The following is a 19,369-nucleotide window of genomic DNA, read 5'->3' as shown; positions in this document are numbered from 1 at the left end:
AATGTAGCAGGTTTGGGACAATACAGCGTGAAAACTCGCCATCGTGGCCAGCGGGTAAAACATTGTTTTACCCACCCGCTACCACACTTAGTGCAAATCAAGGATGATTCTGTCCTATGTTTTGAAACTTAAATAAGGGCAATTATGAGGGCATGAAAGCAGAGCTGGCTAAAGTGAATTGGCAAATTAGGTTAAGAGATAGGACAATAAAAAATGTATTAATAGGAATGCATGAAACATTTAAGGGGATATTTCAGAACATGAAAATAGATACATTCCAAAGAGTAAGAAAAAGTCCAAGGGATGGACACACCATCCGTGGTTAACTAGAAAGCTTAAAGATAGTGTCAAACTTAAAGAAAAGGTATATAATTGTGCGAAGATAGGTGGAAGGCCAGAAGATTGGACAGAATATAAGGAACAGCAAAGGATGACTAAAAGATTAATAAGGAGGGAAAAATTAGAGTACGAGAGAAAGCCAGCCAGAAATATAAAAACAGAAAAGAGTTTCTGAAATATTTAAGAAAGAAACAAGTTAATAAAGCGAGCGTTTGTTCTATAGAAATTGAGACTGGAGAATTGATAATGGGAAACAAGGAAATGGCAGGTGAATTGAACAGGTATTTTGCATCAGTCTTCACCATAGAGGATACAAGCAACATCCCAGGAGCAGCTATAAATCAAGAAATGGAAGGGAGGGAAAAACTCAGGAAAATTATAATCGCCAGAGAAGTGGTACTGAGTAAATTGTTGGAGCTGTGAGCTGACAAGTGCCCATGTCCTGATGGACTTCACCCTAGGGTCTTAAAATAAGTGGCTAGTGAGATATTTGATGCATTGGTTTTAATTTTCCGAAACTCCCTAGTTTTGGGGAAGGTCCAATTAGATTGGAAGATAACAAATGTAACCCCATTATTCAAAAAGGGAGAGAGACAGAAAGCGGGAAACTACAGGCCAGTTAGCTTAACATCTGTCATAGGGAAAATGTTAGAATCTATTATTAAAGAAGCCGTAGCAGGACACTTGGATAGTCTCAAGGTCATCATGCAGGGTCAACATGGTTTTGTGAAAGGGAAATCATGTTCAACCAACTTATTGGAGTTTTTTGAGGAGGTAACATGTGCTGTGGATAAAAGAGACCGGTGGATGTATTGTACTTAGATTTCCAGAAGGCTTTTGACAAAGCACCACATCAAAGGTTATTGTGTAAAATAAAAGTTCATGGTATAGGAGGTGACATATTGGCGTGGATAGAAGATCAGCTGGCTACAGAGAACACATAGTAGGCATAAATGGGTCTTTTTCAGATTGGCAAGATGTAATGAATGGTGTGCCACATGGATCAGTGCTAGGACCTCAACTGTTTACAATTTATATAAATGACTTGGATGAAGGGATGAATGGGATAGTTGCCAAATTTGCTGATGACACAAAGATAGGTAGGAAAGTAATTTGTGAAGAGTACATAAGGAGGCTATGAAAAGATATAGATAGGTTAAGTGAGTGGGCAAAGATCTGGCAAATAGAGTATAATGTGGGAAAATGTGAAACTGTCCAGTTTGGCAGGAAAAATAAAAGAGAAGTATATTATCTAAATGGTGAGAGTTTGCAGAGCTCTGAGATGCAGAGGGATTCTGGGTGCCTTAATGCATGAATTGCAAAGGCTAGTATGCAGGTACAGTAAATAATTAGGAAAGCTAAAAGAATGTTGTCATTTATTGCGAGGGGAATTGAATACAAAAGTAGTGAGCTTATGCTTCAGTTATACAGGGCATTGGTGAGATCACATCTGGAGTACTGTGTACAGTATTGGTCACCTTATTTAAGGAAGGATGAAAATGCATTGGAAGCAGTTCAGAGAAGGTTTACCAGACTAATACCTGGAATGGGCAGGTTGTCTTATGAGGAAAGGTTGGACAGGCTAGGCTTATATCCACTGGAGCTTAGAAGAGTAAGAGGTGAATTGATTGAAACATAGAAGACACTGAGGGGGCTTGACAAGGTGAATGTGGAGAGGATGCTTCTTCTTGTAGGAGAATCTAGAACTAGGGGTTACTCTTTAAAAATAAGGGGTCGTCCATTTAAAATGGAGATGAGGTGAAATTTTTTTCTCTGAGAGGGTTGTGAGTCTTTGGAACTCTCTTCCTGAAAAGGCAGTGGAAACAGAGCCTTTGAATATTTTTAAGGCAGAGGTGGATAGATACTTGGTAAGCAAGGGCCTGATAGGTTATCGGGGGTAGGCGGAATGCAGATTTGAGGTTACTATCAGATCGGCCATGATCCTATTCAATGGCAGAGCAGGCTCAAGGGGCCGAATGGCCTACTCCTGCTCCTTGTTCGTATGTTCGTATTAAATTGAGAAAAATCAACCAAGTTAGTACCAGAGAGAGAGGGAGAGAAACTGAGTAAATTGTGTAAACGTGCAAGGGTTGCTCAAGCAGCAGTGAATGCGCAGCTCCAGCCCATGATGAATTGGGAAACTGAAGATCTCATAGAAGCATTTGACAATTTCAAACAAAACTGCATACTGACATTCAGTAGCTTTCTAAGAGGCACTAATGAAGAGGAGAGAGTCAGCTACATCGTTTTGTGAGCAGGAGAGAAAATGTTAAATTTGTTTAATAGCTGCGAGACGAATAAGGCCGACGTAAAAACCTAGACAACATTTTTGAAAAACTCAACACATATCTGCAGCCAAAGTCAAATCATCAGATCTACTGATATGAGTTTCAAAGCCTGAGGTAGGAACCGGGTGAGCCTGTTGATAGTTTCCTAACAAGATTGAAAAATGCAACCAGAAAATGTAAATTCAAGGCGACAGATGAAAGGATGAAAAGATCAGCTCATTTGGAGCTCTGCACACCCTGAAGTACAAAAAGATTTGATTGAAAAGGACAAGCTGACAATATTGCAGGTAGTTGACACTGCCTGAGCACTCAGGTTTAAACTCAGAAAAGGGCCACCATTCAGTTAAGTCAAGAGAAAGGCAGCAGGGCTGATGCAGTGAAACAGCAACAAAGAATGCACACTAGACAGAAAGGAAGATGTGCAGGAGCTGTGGACAAGCACAAGTACACAGACAGAACTAAATGTCCCGCATCTGGATCACACCTCAGAGTTTGTGGAAAGCCCAATCACTGGTAACAGATGTGCAGGACAAAGAGAGGAGATGGTAAGGGAATTATCAGAAGCAAAGAAACAGGACGAATGAGAAGGAAAAGAAGCCAAAACATTGATACTCTGGAAGATGACAATGAGTTTGAGAACACCATAGAGATAGGAATCATACAACTGCATGAAATGGTTGGATGCAACAGTTCCCAGAGAAAATAAATTCACACAACCATTCAGATCAGGAAGAGGGTGAGAAATAAGCCCACATCCATAAATCTGAAGCTAAAGATTAATACCGGAGCACAGAGTAACATCATTCCACTCAGTTTATCCCAGAAGATCTTTGCTGAAAATTTGAAAGAAAATGGATATCCAAGGAAAGGTGTTCTGAGACTGAGCAATGTTATCCAAACAGCATTTGAGAGAACTGAGATTCAACAGCTAGGAACAAGCCATACAAGCTAGGAACAAGAGGAACATACAAAGGAAAATGTGTTAACTACATCTTCTACGTCACTGGAACAGATGATCCGGCTAACCTGGGGTTGAGCAGTTCCAAAGAGCTGCAGCTTATCTCAGTAAATCAGGAGATGAAAGAGGTGACACTGAGGGTTGAATGTAGTACACCCATTGAAAAGCGCCTTCCAATCTGAAGCATGAAAGTGATTGCCAGAGTCACAGAACCTACAGATTGGGTAAACAATGAGAGACAATGTGCAAAACCAAATGAATGGGTTGCAGTCGGCTATTGAAATTCTCAAGGCCAATATTGAAAGACACAAAGTGCTCTTGATGGAAAAAGAAAGCTACTTTGGAAAGTGCAGGCAGCTAAAGAAGGAGATTTCCAGAAACGTGCAGGCATTCCAAGATGAAAATTAGAAAAGCGAATAAGATCGCCTACCTGGGAAGACTGAAGGCTGAGCAGGACATAGTGTGACAAGCTGAAAAGAAGCATAGAAGAGAAACTGCAAGCTGTACAGTTAACAGAGGAGGCATCAAAGAGGGAGATTCTGAACCTTAGGTCAAAACTTCAACAGTACATTCTTCAAATAGAAGAACTTGAAAAAGGAAAGAATGACAGTGCTGAGTTCAGACAGCAAGTTAGCAAACTGCAAATGCAGCATCACACTCTCTCACAGACAGAATGATTTGCTAGACCAAGAACAAACTGTGAGCAATGCTGGAGAGTTTAAAAGAGGAAAGAGGAAATACAAGATGCAAGAAGCCAAGCAGAGCAGACACTGCGAGAATCTGAAAAACTGGTAGAAGACAGGCACATAGCATCATTGGAAGAGAAACATATGCTGCAGAATTGTAACGGAGTGCTTGAAGAGAAGTACTGCCAAGCGACTGAAGAAGAGTCAAACAGACTTGAAAAGTTAACTCTGTTTCTTTCTCCACGGATGCTGCCAGACCTACTGAGTTTTTCCAGCATTTTCTGTTTTTATTTCAGATTTCCAACATTCGCAGCATTTTACTTTTATTTTAGTATAAAAAAGTTGATGAACATTGATATAGAAACACTATTTTTTAAAGAAAGAGGCATGTTATAGTTATATTATTCATAAAGAGTTCGGAACAAATTGTTATGCGAATGTACATCCAGGGTGCCACATTTCGCTGCACTGCAGTAAGATGCTGAGCAACAATGTATCAGTCCACCAGCCACTTGGAGGTCTGTTTGTTAGAATTACACTCAATGAAGCTCCAGCATTTTGAATTTAAAAGTGTGATTATTTCAAGCTTGTGGGAACCAGAAGACATAACAAGGACAGTGTGTAGTAATGGCTCCATATTGTTTCATCCCAAGGTCAGTGAGGATTCCAGTTCAGAAACTATTATTCCAGCACAATCTTGTTGTCAGACATACCCATCACTGACAAGCGGTATTAAGCTAAGACATAAAGGTCCTTGAGATGAATGCCTCCATCCTGCTAGTGTAACAAAAAGGAAAAATTGAAAATGTTAGCGATCTTAGCAGAACATGCTGGGAACGCACAACTGAACTGGACATAAGTATCCTTAAGCAGAAAACAGGTGATTGATATTTTGGGTTGTACTCCTTCAGAAGAGCTGAAAACCTAGAGCAGCGCATACAGCTATATCCTGTTGTTACACTAACTCAGTGCGAAGGTAGATCGCTATGTATGGATCTTGGATTAAGGGCATCTCTAAGCTCTCACTGGACCCACCAAACTACCTTCACATAGCGGGATCACTGTCAGATTCTGTCACCTACTCCAGGCACTCCAAGCAAAGGAGGCCCGCGCATCTTCCTTGCATAGTATCAGCACCTGGTTGCTTTGGGTCTAACAACTTGTGTGCCAGTCAATCAAAGGCTAGCATTTGCTTATTCTCCTTATACCATGAAATCTCTTCCATGACCTCCTATCACCTTCAATGGATAATAGGCTTGGTGCTGATTCAGCTGGTGATTTCCTGGCAGGCTGACTTTTGTGTGTGTGTAAAGGGTATCATTTTTAGAGCTAAATATTATTATCCTCCAGCCAGCAACTCTTGCGCAATTATATTCATCACTGCTAATATTTGGATTGCTTCTTGCATTTGGCTTTAAAGTTTCAATAATCACCAGGAAACAATGCTCACTTATTACTCGAAACGTTAACTGTGTTCCTCTCCGCAAATGCTGCCAGACCTGCTGAGTTTTTCCAGGTATTTTTATTTTTGTTTTGGATTTCCAGCATCCGCAGTTTTTTGCTTTTATCTCACTTATTGGGCCAAGGACATTCCTGCTCTGCTATAATTGGTTCAAATCAATTTGCGAAGCTTGCTAAATACTGGGTAGTAGAAGAATACTGTGAGAAAACTTCACCAATTAATCAGAATCATATATTTTTTCACATCTGATGGCAAATAATCATTACAGGGCCATATTTCCAATATGAGAGATTCACCCCCCATTATAACCAGCATTAGCCCAAAGGATGTCTAAATCGTTAACCAAGTTTTTGGTCAAGCTCTCCTGTTGTCTCCTTATATTGTGCTGTGTTCAACTTTGTTTGATAGTCATTTTGGTAAAACCTTGGCATGTTTTATTATGTTGAAGGCATTATATAAATACAAATTGTTGTTAAATCTATGGTTTTATTTAGCTTGCATTTGCTTTCCATTGCACACTACAAAAATATTTTGCTCGAGTGCAAATGCTTCTATCTACAGTACTGCTGCTGCCCTCCCCATTTAATGCAGCACATTTCTTAGAGGTACAATGTGAAGAAGCAGCTAGAACCAATAGGAACGAAATGCCCAGATGCTGCACCAGGTATGATTAATGTGTAATGGTCCAGAGATGAGCTACACTTACTGGCACCATTCACTTTGCCATTAGATTGGAGCACTTTTAAAAACAAATCGACCACATTTTCACCGTCTGGAGGCAAGTGCCACAGTGTGAAGTTATATCCTCTGATTGATACTGACATGGAGTTTCAGTGCGCTGACAAGAAACGGCAGCAGAACCGAATAGGAGCAGGGTCCAGAATATTTATTCAGCGGTGTCAAACATTGCTTCACACTGCCTGGTGAATTGCGCCTCAAGGCCCCTGTTTAGAACTGATTAAAGGTTTTTCCTCTGTGGGCTGTCTTCCCTGTGAATTGACAATTCGTACAGCCGAAAAATAAAAATCATAGTTTGCATGTGTCAATTACCTTGAATGGCAGGAGAAATCCAAAGAGGTGTGCGCGAAACTTTATTTTTACACCGAGGCACACATATTCTCTTTTTGAAATAATGACTAAAATTCGCAGTTCCTGTTTGTACCTTTGCACTTGCCCATTAAACCGAATTGGCATCTGGATTTTTTTTCTCCAGTCAGATCCATGCCTCACAAACAAAAATAAAAATCACCTGAAAAGATACTGCAGAATATTCCCCACTCACTCAGAAACTCAGAGGCACCAGCCAATCAATGAGTACCTACACAGATGCTCAGTGTCACACTTTCCAAGCTGTTAATGAGGGCCTCAATCACCATTACTTCCCAGCAGGGCTTAATTATCGTCATGCAGCAAATAAATCAGATTGCATATAGGCAATAGTCATGTGCAACACTCAAAATCTCTAGTTTTCTGTCAAGTTTCTCATCATTAGTCTTAACCAGTGCTTCCCAAACTTTTTCCTGCTGTGATCCCACTTAATGCCTCATGCTTGGTGTAGCTTGTGTGAAAATTGGTGGGGGGAGGGGGAAGAGTTGTTGACTAAGGTGCGGGGGGGTGGTGGGGAGAAAGAGGTGTTGGGGGATGGGGAGTTCAAAAGTCAGGGGGACAGGCACAAAAAATACTTGGACACCTACCATTTTGCACACACTGTTGGTGGCAGCTATTGGGCCTCAGAGCTCCTTTCGTTAGGCCACGCTCGCTGGCAAATAAACACGTGCATTTAAAGGGGCCTTGCAGCTGACCCCAGGGCTGTCAAAGCTGAATCTTCGCTCCACAGCCACCATTGCTGCCTCAGAGCTCGCAACACCAATTGCTCATCCTGTGACACGACTGGGGGTTGGAACCCACAATCTGGGAACCCCTGTCCTTGATGGTGTGTACGTGAAACAAAGTTACCAACTTGGGCCCAGAGAGCAGTGCATGAACCAAGCAGCTTAGATCTTAATTACAGAGCACATTAATTTTGGCTCAGAGCCCAGATACAAAGAGGGGTGTGTGGAAAATACCATAGCTTAAGTTTATTCCTCCCAAGATAATGTGGAAATTGTTATGGCAGGCGGATGGTACATGCTGAGCTGCTCAAACCCCAATGGGAAACTTGAACAACTGGCCACAACTGTTTTGCAATTTGTATTTATTTCGAGATAATTTGAATCCAGTAGTACACTAAGACCACTGAGACTTATAGGTTTTTTACAAAACTAAATTAAACCTTCATTGCATAAAAAAAAAGCACATACATAGATTTACAAATTACTACTATGATAACTCCAAGCTCCTCTAGTTAATTTAACTCCCAGTTACACCTCTGCTAAGGCAACAGTAAAACACATAGAAGAAGACCCAGGCAAAGTAACACAATACCCTGAACAGTCAAATTCAAAGTGAGTTTTCTTTACTTCAGTTCGTGTAGACAGCAACTTGAGGCTTAGAGACTGGAGGTTTTTCACACTTGTTAGATCTTAGAATGCCTTTCCTTGCAGATAGTCTTCTCTCCTTTATACATATTTTCCCCTTTGAATGCAAATTCCTATTGTTTCACTATGTCTTTGGACTTTACCTCTCTAATAATAAAAATCTATCATAGCACCAATTTTAGCAGTAGATGATCAGCCATGATCTACTTGAATGGCAGAGCAGGCTTGACAGGCTGAATGGCCTACTCCTGCTCCTATGTACCTATGCTATGAAGGTCATGTCGGCTGTTCCTCTGGCGGGTCAGAATCCACATTGGGACTCTGGAAGGACCTCCTGAGCAATTGGTGAGTGGTGATTAAGAAGCAACTGAGTTAGGAATGTGCCAAGAGTTGAGAGCAATGCTATGCCCCTGTACTTCGACAGTTTGACTTGTCTCCTTTCTTGAAGATTGTAATCATCATGAGACCTCGAAAGTCACTTGGAATTTCTCCATTCTGCCAGAGCTTTACAATATCTGAGCAATCAGTATGTCTGCTCCATGTTTCGTTTCTTCCACGGGGATATTGTAAGTACCAGAAGCGTTGTTGTTTTTCATCTGGCTGACAGCAGTTATCAATTTGTTGAGCGTTGAATCATTGTCTCTCTGATTTCTGACTGTATGTTGTGGGAACTTCTCCAGTAGGTGCATGTGCACCGTGGAGTTCTGACTGAGTAGTTGTACAAAGTGCTCTTTACACTGGATGTTGATACTACCAATAACTTTGAGGAAAGTCTTGCCATCTTTGGATCTTACCGGCACCGGTACGTGTTTGTTTGCTGTTTCATGTCTTCACACAGATTATTTCTCTTTGGGAAATAGTGGAGAAGTGTTGGAAGGATTACCAGGTTGATTATCAACTTGTTTGAAACAGATCCTGGATGCTCCTTCCATGGCCACCAAGACTTAAAATTGGACGTGAACTGGAGCTTCAGGCTCAGGGGCAGAGATGCTACTGACTGAGCCATAAGACTTCCTATTAGTCCACGTGTCGAGGGTCCATAGCTATGGACACCCAGCTGAATTGACAAGAATGCATTTGTTGCCAAAGCCACACATGAATGGTTGCACAGCTTTAGTCCATGACATCATTGCAAACAATGGGGTTGGCAGAGGCCAGGAACAGAGATGCTTATCAAACAGCCAGAAGTTGCACCTCTTGTGCAGTGGCTTAGACAGTCAAACAGTCAAATACTCAAATAAAGGAAGCAGTAAAGATACACAGCTTTTGTTTGTCATTAGGGCAGAGCCAAAAGGCTCTGGGTAATGGGTAAGTTTCCATTAGCCTGGCTCATTCCAGACCCAGTATTTCTCTGAAGGCCAGTATGCTGAGGTGCTTGGGATCTGGCGGGTGTGGCTGGGGGTTGGCGACGGTTACCCAACCCAATAGAAAGGAAAGCTGAGTTTTCAGGCCACATGGGACAGACAGGTGGGAACCAGAGGCCCACTTGTCCTGTGATCCTGAAGCCATTCCCCCAGTGTCTGAGCCCTGCAGCGGTGCGGGGGAGGGGGGGCAGTCAGGGAGTGGCCTCCCCACAGTTTCTGAATCTTCCGTTCCGGAGCTTTTTCCCATTCACCTGGGCCTGTTGCTGGGAAGGAACCCCAGCCTCCCCTCCCTTCCCATCTGCGGACTGCCCACCTGCTATGGGGCTTAGAAACTGGATGGACTGCTTCAGGATCTGAAGTAGATCCATCTGACACTGCGTCTCCTGCAAATGGCCTCAATTGGCTGTTGACAGGTTGGCGGGTGCACAGCTAATTTGGCTGAGCCCCCGCCGACCTGAAAATTGAAATGAGGCGGGGTGACGTCGGGAGTTCCGTCTGACATCATCCCGCGTCACTTTACGCATCAGTGTGCGGGTCCCGTCCCCGCATGCCAACCAGGAAATCCTGCCCGGTGTATCTGTCTGAAGGCTGCTGGCCTGGCAGCTAAGAGTATTTTTTAATTTTAAAGTTAGAAAATTTGAAGACAGGGCACCTCCATCTTTGGACACCCTCTCTCTCTCTCTTACATCAAAATCTGCTTTTTCAGTGCTCAAGAGCCTCCTATTGGCCCTCTAACTTTGAGAGTCTGCTTGCCTTCCTTAATTGTATGAAAAGTCCAATCCATGGCCATTAATTGGTGAACATGGGCAATATCACAGCCGGGTGAATGTTTTCCACACTGCACGGGCTTCATACCCCCATTTGACCCTGATGTCGGGATCCCAAAGCCCAAGGGGAAAATCCTACCTATGTACCTGTCCAGTGCTTGGTAATGTGTCAGACATAGATTTTGATGCTCTGATTGTGCACTGTGTTGACGTACAAATGTGCTCATATTGTCTCTGTTGGCCAGAGCTCTGCCTTAGAAATGTACAAGGTCATTGTGCATTTCCTTGGAATTTGATTTCTGCAGTCACAGGGTGCAGTAGCACCTCTTTAGAGATAACGAGTTCCTTGCTGTTTTCTGAAGGCTAGGGATTCTATTTGAGTGAGTCATAGCTAGTCAGGCTTCAGTCAGTGTAAAGTCATTGTCTATTTTTTAAAAAAGTAATAATTTTATGAAGTAGCCAGGATGATATATAATAAATAAATATATGTCATGTCTTCTGGGCATGACAAGTCGTAAACTAAATGTAGGTTTATTTAAAAATGTAGTACAGGGTTACTGAACAGATTTACTATAAAGATTCAACAGCTATTGTTAACATGAAAGTACAGCTGCAACTCCTTCACACCGCATGCTGTTAGCTAAACTGAAAGCTCCGCTGAACAATGTCTTCTGGTCACATCATTTATATCCCGATTGGAGTATAAGGGTCTGGCCCATATAGGGTTAACATGGGATGCAAGAGAGCACATGATCCGCACAGCTTTGGACAGAACCATGTGCATAAGCAAGCATGGAGACAGCTCCAACTTGAGCCCTTTACTGTTTATACGTACATAGTTCTTGTAGTTGATAAACCAGCTTAAGACTACAAAGACTTCATTAAGACCTACCAAATGTGGTGAGGCCACAGCTGGAGTACTGTGTACAGTTCTGGTCACCACATTATAGGAAGGATGTGATTGTACTGGAGGGGGTGCAGAGGAGATTCACCAGGATGTTGCTTGGAATGAAACGTTTAAGTTATGAAGAGAGGTTGGATAGACTTGTGTTGTTTTCCTTGGAGCAGAGAAGGCTGAGGGGCGACCTGAACGAGGTTTACAAGATTACGAGGGGCATGGACAGGTTGGATGGGAAGCAGCTGTTCCCCTTAGTTGAAGGGTCAGTCACAAGGGGACACAAGTTCAAGGTGAGGGGCAGGAGGTTTCGGGGGGATATGAGGAAAAACCTTTTTACCCAGAGGGTGGTGACAGTCTGGAATGTGCTGCCTGGGAGGGTGGTGGAGGCGGGTTGCCTCACATCCTTTAAAAAGTACCTGGATGAGCGCTTGGCACGTCATAACATTCAAGGCTATGGGCCAAGTGCTGGTAAATGGGATTAGGTAGGTAGGTCAGGTGTTCCTCACGTGTCGATGCAGACTCGATGGGCCGAAGGGCCTCTTCTGCACTGTGTTATTCTGTGATTCTGTGAAATGGTATCCAACACCCTACAACACTGGCTACTTACTCGTTAGCATATTCTGTCTTAAAGCGATATTGGTCCCCAGGCAAATTTCTGTCATTTAGATGAAGGGGTCAGTCAATCTAAATCTATTTATATTGACCTTTGGATGAATATCCAAATTTTTGTTCAGTGAATAGCTTTGGAGCAGCGCAGAACATTACAGGATTTCACTGCAAATTTTCTACTTTGTTACTGTGTTCTTCAATCACTAAGTGCTGTCCTCAGCCATGTCACCCCATGAGAATGTGGCTCTTCTATGAAATTGCTGAGGATTTCTGTACTCCATAAAGCTAATCTGCCCTCTGTAGCACCAAAGCTGCTCTTATTTGGCTTGGTTAGTCGAACAGCTGGCTCATACAACTGATAAGAGCCAGTCTCATAAAGCCGGCAGCAACCTGTACAGATATGATAAGGCCAGACATTGGGTACACCCAGTAAAAACCCGAGAGACTAATTTCCCACTTGAATCAATATAAAAGAAGCTTACATTCCAATCATTCTTCTGCTTTTTATGAAAAGTTGCCTTCCAACACACGCCAGCATTGCTCTTGTGTTACAGGTCAACACTCAATGGCAACAAACCTATCATTCATTATAACACCAATTAAATTACTTGTGGTCAGATAAATCCTCTATTAAAATAGCAAACAACTATTAGGTAACCAGTGTAGAACCAAGCCTTCTCGCCTCCTTTTACCTGTCAAAATTTGATGTGAATGTACTTTCTAATGCTGTGCAGTGGAATTTTTAGGCTAATTTATTCAAATTATGCCCTTTCAAATGAAATGAGGCAGATAATCTAAGATGGGACAATCTTTCTTTAAAAAATCCTTTTATTCCAAATATTTGCCCATTTCCTACAGGAGTTGACAGCTTTCTGGTTTTTGGTTCCATGGGTACTGGCCACCCCTTAGTATTTCACCCAGGTTTGAGCCTTTGGAGTTAATGCTGGCATGTTAGTCAATTGTAAGGAGAGGCCAGGGATGCTACATTCTGTCCTCACCTGATATCCATCCACCTGTACCTTTAGCTATTGTGATTAGAAGTGAGAACCCTAATTAGATTTTGTGGCCTAGAATTTGGTCTCTAAAGCACCCATTTTTCGGGCACTGCTGGGACTACTAAGGCGTCAATGTGGCAGACAGGAAACATGCAGACATTTCAGCCAGAAGTGCGCCACCCACCATATTGGGTAAGGATAATCAAGGGTCATCCTTTACCCATGCCAAAAGCAAACATTAAACTATTTACATATGGCCTAAGAGACCTCTTGTCTGTTTGAGACCTCTTCTTTAGGTTTTGTTTTCTCTGAGCCTCAGGCCTCATCATTCACATGGGCCATATTGCATCTGCCCCCATAACCCCTTCCCCAAAATTGTTGTGATCCAATATCTTCTACCTCATTCTTAGCCCAGGGACAATGATCCCATTTTTAGCACCCTAGTAGTTATCCTGGATGACTCAGCACCTCAGCACACGCTAGGGTTCCCAACCCTCTGGCATTGGCTTGGAGCCTCCAGGGATAGTAGATAAATCTCCAGGACACTGCTGTGGGCAAACCTGGAACAAAAGCAGAGTGGCTTTGAAGAAATTGTGTGCTTTTATCAATTTCTTGAACATGGTGAATAAAGGTTGCTTGACTGACCGTCAAATATCATCCAATCGGGCGACAAAGCGGGTAAGTTTCACTCCAAAAAATGCTTGGGTTTGTTTTGTGTGGGAGGTTAAAAAAATTAAAAATCTGGAACAGACCCGAACTCTCCCAATTCCGGTTTTCATGGATGTGGGACAAGAAGCAGGCAATAAATGCACTCGTTGGAGGCGGATTGGTCATCAAAGCCTTTTGAGGAGGCAGTGTACCTCCATTTTAATAGCAGTTCTATCTTTAACCACAGTAAGGCAGGTTTTCCAGGCCTTGGGAAATCTGACAGGGAAAAGGAGATTTGAAGGGCTGTATTTGTAAGGTAAGTGTCTTTGCAGCACTCCTTGGGGGCTAGGAGGAGAAGGAGGTTTTTTCCAGGCCCCACAGGCTTGACTGTTAACCAAATCCTCTGCAATTTGTCTGCTCCACCCCTCATCCCTGGTCCAAAGAACCCCACCACCATTGACTCTCCCCGAACATATCCTAACCGGCACGTCCCCATCCCACTATTTGTCTGTGATTGGACCCCACCAGACACTGTCTGATACAAACCCCCAGACCTCAACAAAGCACAATCTGCTCCCTATCCCCATGATCAGAAGCACCTCTCCCCACCTCAATCTCTCCTCACCAGAAGCACTGAACTCTGGCAGCCATCTCTGTGATTGGGTGATCAATGCTGTAGTGTGGAAGAATTGGGGTGCAGTTGAAAGCAGTAGATCTTTGAAATCTGCAGGAATACATTCACCAGAGTTCACCACCATCGCAGAGGCCAAGGCATCAAATCCTTCACCGAACATAAAAATCATTTTCAAACAATATCAATGTAGAACTTCAGTTGTGTTGATAGATTGGAGCTGTTGGGACTGTTTTCCTTGGAGGAGAGAAGATTTGATAGAGGTATTCAAAATCAAGAAGGGTCTGGACAGAGTATGTAGGGAGAAACTATTCCCACTGGTGGAAGGATTGAGAATTAGAGGGCACAGACTTATGGTAATTGGCAAAGGAAGCAATGGGGACATGAGGAGAAACTTTTTCACGCAGTGGGTGGTGAACATTTGGTATGCACTGCCTGAGACCGTGGAGGAGGCAGGTTCAATTGAGGAATTTGAGAGGGAATTGAATCATTATCTGAAAAGGAAGGATGTGCAGGGTTACGGGGAGAAGGCTGAGGAATGGTACAAATGCATTGCTCATTCGGAGAGCTAGCACAGGCACGACGGGCTGAATGGCCTCCTTCTGTGCTGTAACCTTTTCTGTGATTTTGTGAGAGAAAGCACATGCATTGCACATATATTTTCTTTTGGAAATAACAAGTAAGTATTCCTTTGGTTTGCAAAAGATTAATTTAGTGAAACAAGTGGTTGGTAAAATATGATGGTATGCTGCCCAGACAACTTGGCTTGTACACATTATCTGCAGATGAAACAAGTTTGACACACAGCCAATTGTTTTGCATTATCCAAAATGAGTACGTTCTGCCAGCCAATCAGATAATAGGATTAAACAACACTTCTTGTCCAACCCAGTTGGCCTAAGGAGCAAGTGGGGATGTTTTTAAAGCTGAAATCTTATCTTAGAGGTCACCTGGTCAATGGAATAAAATGAGAGTACCATATTCCATCTTTACCCTGCAGTACAAAGTCACGTCCTATTATTAAACACACGATGCAAATGGTTACAATGAGTAAGCATAAATGCAGTGACTCACCGTAACTGAAATCTTATAACTGTGACATTTGGGGATTTTCAAAGTCCACAGTGACTGCTTCCTTCATCTTTTGATGATTCATTGTTGCTGAAATTGAACACGTGTCAAGAGCAATTACTCCTGTTTTCTCATTTGCTGCTGGAATTGTTTCCAATTCTCACAATAGAGATATGGCTGAAAACTTTGAGTACACTGTTTCCCAATCATTTTGGCCAAATGTCGGGAACCCAGATGTAATTGTTATTCCTAATGAGGGATTGAAAACTGAACTTCCAGTGAGTAAACGCGCCACTTCATGCGATGCTGAACCAGAAGGTTGGATTATCCCTGTGTGATCGCTGGTTTGTGGTAAGTTAACTGATGTCGGTTCAGAGAGCACTGGAAGGGACATTAGTGTGCTGGGGATACAGAGAGCCATGTTGGGGCAGGGTGTCAGGCAGGGGTGTGGTGCTGGTCGGGGTAGCGAAAGCAGATGGGGAACTGTTGCCCCTCCCTGCATCCCCACTCTTTGCTAATGAGGCTCGGGAGATTTCCATCTCGCCCTCAAACGTAACGGGAAGCCAGCTCGCTGGCAAGCGGGAATAGGAACTTGAGTGGTAGGTGGACACTGACAGTCAGGTAATTCATTAATGTAGCGGGGGTGGGGAGGGGCAAATATAGTCAGGAGAGCAGGAGCAGAAATTTGGTCAGGAGAGGTCAAAAATTCCCCTGTGGCTCTTTTGGCTGTGAATTCACTTACTGGTGGGACTGACACGAAGGGACTACCTCAACTATTATTTCACATTGTATCAGGGTGCAGGGTGCTAACTGCAGCAAAAGGCCTCGGTGGGGAGGGGGGTGGTGGCTGGGGGAAATTGGGTGAGACCAGATATTGGGTGCTGCGCCGCGATGCGCCGTGATGCATGATCATAACCCGCTCGTTCCGGCTGACACAGGCAGCATGAAAACTTTGTGCTACCTGCTCATCAACATGATTGCAGTGTTCAGCCCAGTGCTCTCTCCTCCTGCTTCTCTCTGGCTGGTTAGATGATGAAACCCCCACTTCTATACAGGGCCTCTGTCACCTTCCTGATGCAGCGATGGACAGTGAACTGTGGAACGTTACAATGTCGACTGCTCTCTCCTGGAAGAATCTACTGGTGTAGAAATTTAGGATCACGGTGACCTTCAGTGCCACTGACAAGACTGTCCTCACTCTTATAAAAACAAAAAATAAAAACAAAAAAACTGCGGATGCTGGAAATCCAAAACAAAAAATAAAAAATACCTGGAAAAACTCAGCAGGTCTGGCAGCATCGGCGGAGAAGAGTACAGTTGACGTTTCGAGTCCTCATGACCCTTCAACAGAACTAAGTACAAATAGGAGAGGGGTGAAATATAAGCTGGTTTAAGGGGGGAGTGGAGAGAGAAGGGGGGTGGGATGGTTGTTGGGACAAGCAAGCACTGATAGAAGGAGATAACCAAAAGATGTCACAGACAAAAGATCAAAGAAGTGTTGAAGGTGGTGATATTATCTAAAAGTCTGACCTTGGCTTGCTGCATTGTTCCAGTGAAGCTCAACGCAAACTGGAGGAACGGCACCTCATCTTCCGATTAGGCACTTTACAGCTTTCCGGACTGAATATTGAGTTCAACAATTTTAGATCATGAACTCTCTCCTCCATCCCCACCCCCTTTCCGTTTCTTCCCCCTCCTCCTTGTTTTTTCCAATAATTTATATAGATTTTTCTTTTCCCACCTATTTCCATTATTTTTAATGTATTCCACCGATCATTTATCTATACCTTTTAAGCCCTTTTAGTCTTATTTTACCCCACCCTCACTAGAGCTACCTTGCTTGTCCTGCTATCCATTCTTAATTAGCACATTCTTTTAGATAATATCACCACCTTCAACACCTCTTTGTCCTTTTGTCTGTGACATCTTTTGGTTATCTCCTTCTATCATTGCTTGCTTGTCCCAACAACCACCCCCCCCCACTTCTCTCTCCATCCCCCACCCCCTTAAACCAGCTTATATTTCACCCCTCTCCTATTTTTACTTAGTTCTGTTGAAGGGTCATGAGGACTCGAAATGTCAACTGTACTCTTCTCCGCCGATGCTGCCAGACCTGCTGAGTTTTTCCAGGTATTTTTTATTTTTTGTACTGTCCTCACTCTGCTGTGTCACTGTAGATCTGAGCGCAAGAGGCGACACAGTTCAATCACCACCACCTTGTTGAATTGCAGGCACCTCAGACACTATTCCTGGAGGTGGAGGTATGAGAAGTGCTTCCTCAAAACTCTCAGTGGGGCGGCCTTCTACTGAGAGCCCTCCCCCCTCCACCCTCGTGTACTGCTTCCCTTCTCTACTGCCTGTGCTTCATTTCCAAGTCATGCTCAGCCCAAGAGGACCTGATACTATAGCCCTGTATTACTGAAGCAGACTTTCTCCTGACAACTGCTCTGACCTCCTTGTCAAAATCCAGCACCGCTTCCTTGTAAATCCAAAACGTCTGCAAAACCCCTCCAATGACACTTTACACGGTACTTTCACCAACTTTACACCAGCAAAAGAAAGTCTAAAGCTCCTCACCTGAAACCTGCATGGTTAATGTTTTAAATAGCATTAGTGTCGAGTGGCTGCTGGGGGGGTGGCGGGGGTGGGGGGGGGGGAGAGGGGGAGGGGGTTCCATCGTGCACCGAGGGAAGCTGGATCTCTACAATTCAAAAGGGCAGATTGTGTGCCGACTCGGAGTTTGAGGCTGTTGGATGTCGCAATCCGCCCCCTCTGCCTGCCTCCGCTGCACGCATGGCACGCCTGCACTCGAGAGCCTGCGGCCTGGATGTGTTGCAGGGACCCTGTGGGAAGTGGCCGAAAGCATTCCGGGCCACATTCCTTGGCTTTTCTTTAGCATCGGCAGTGCCACAGAGCCCAATTTCACCGCCTCCAACTTCAACATAATCATAAGATGGAGAGCCGCCTCAGAATAAATATGTGTTCAAAATGGCGGCAGGCAGAACCACACAGGAAATGCAGCAATGAGTATTCTGCCATTTCGTGACCACTCGCCCACTTCATTCCCATCAGGGGGTCAGAGTTTTAATTGGGTCTCAGTATAGATAAGGGGGCAGTTTGAACCTAAGCCACCCATCGTAAAACTGATGAGAGCAGGTGCTAAGTTGGGTTTACACCTGCCCAATTTTAGTCTCCATTGTATTGAGTGGACAGTAATATTGGGAGGGAGGGTAAACCGGTGTTCCATCTAACCTTGTGGGATTCCCATCCAGTGAGTTAGGTTAAGATTGTTCCCGAATAAGTAGAATAGAGTCAGCTGTGATGCCCCTGACTCCCTCCTCCATACATAGTTGAGTTGACTGCAGAAGTTCAAATTTTAAATGTTTCAGATGAAGCATGATTAGTTGAGAGAAGTTACGGAGGGATTTGAGAGTCTATTAAACATATGCCAGCATGAGCCATTGCTTTCTGAAGAGGAGAGAAGAAATTGGGCTGGAAATAAAAAGCTTAGGACCTGATTTTCCAAAATCTCAGGGACGCGCGTGATTTGGTCATTCTTTCAAAAACCTACCTGTGAATGATCAGTAAGAGTTGGTCTTGAGCCACTTTACACCTATTCCCCCATTTTCCTCTATTAATGAAGACATTGCGATGTACAGCCTGTCATGTGGGAAACATTTTTCAACTATTAATAGCATCTGACCTCCTCACGGCCACTAACAGAAATGTCCCAAGCTGCTAGTAAATGTGTTTCAGAGAATCAAGATCTGCATCTTTATAAAGTTTACTTGTGGTTTTGATGACTATGACTGCAGCTAATACCGGTAACTGTGGCGATTAGAAATCTCTTGAGCTTTCTGTGGTCTAACATGTCAAGTTTCAGGTTATTATTTTTTAAATGATTTATCTGTGCTTAGAATGGTAGAATACTTAAATTGCAACCAGAATGCTCTGACTTTGAGTACAATGGGTGCTTATTACTCAGGTTCAGTAGGATACTTTATTAATTTAATATAGGCTGCTTGATGGTGCTTCATATTGCAATGAGATGAACTATCTTGGGGAAGGCAAACTGGCAAAAGGTGATTCATCCACTGATAGTCAGGGAGTGCCATTGTTGACACAGATGTACCCCAAAGTATTTGCCCTGCTAACTTATTGTATTCGATAGGAAAA

The 19,369-nt window shown here is 43.4% G+C and overlaps 1 long non-coding RNA gene across 1 annotated transcript in view; it reads left to right on the top strand.

Moving 5' to 3' along the window:
- The first annotated feature begins 15,425 nt into the window (after positions 1 to 15,425).
- Positions 15,426 to 19,369, top strand: part of LOC144682507 (uncharacterized) — a 40,531-nt gene continuing 36,587 nt past the window's right edge. Inside the window, exon 1 of the long non-coding RNA XR_013577061.1 lies at positions 15,426 to 15,544. This is a non-coding gene — a long non-coding RNA (uncharacterized LOC144682507). The remainder of the gene's footprint in view (positions 15,545 to 19,369) is intronic.

The sequence above is a fragment of the Cetorhinus maximus genome, chromosome 7 (assembly GCF_964194155.1).
Source record: "Cetorhinus maximus chromosome 7, sCetMax3.hap1.1, whole genome shotgun sequence".
In the NCBI taxonomy this organism is placed as follows: Eukaryota; Metazoa; Chordata; class Chondrichthyes; order Lamniformes; family Cetorhinidae; genus Cetorhinus; species Cetorhinus maximus.
Note: the sequence above shows the minus strand (reverse complement) of the source record. Positions and strands in the feature narration are given on the sequence as shown.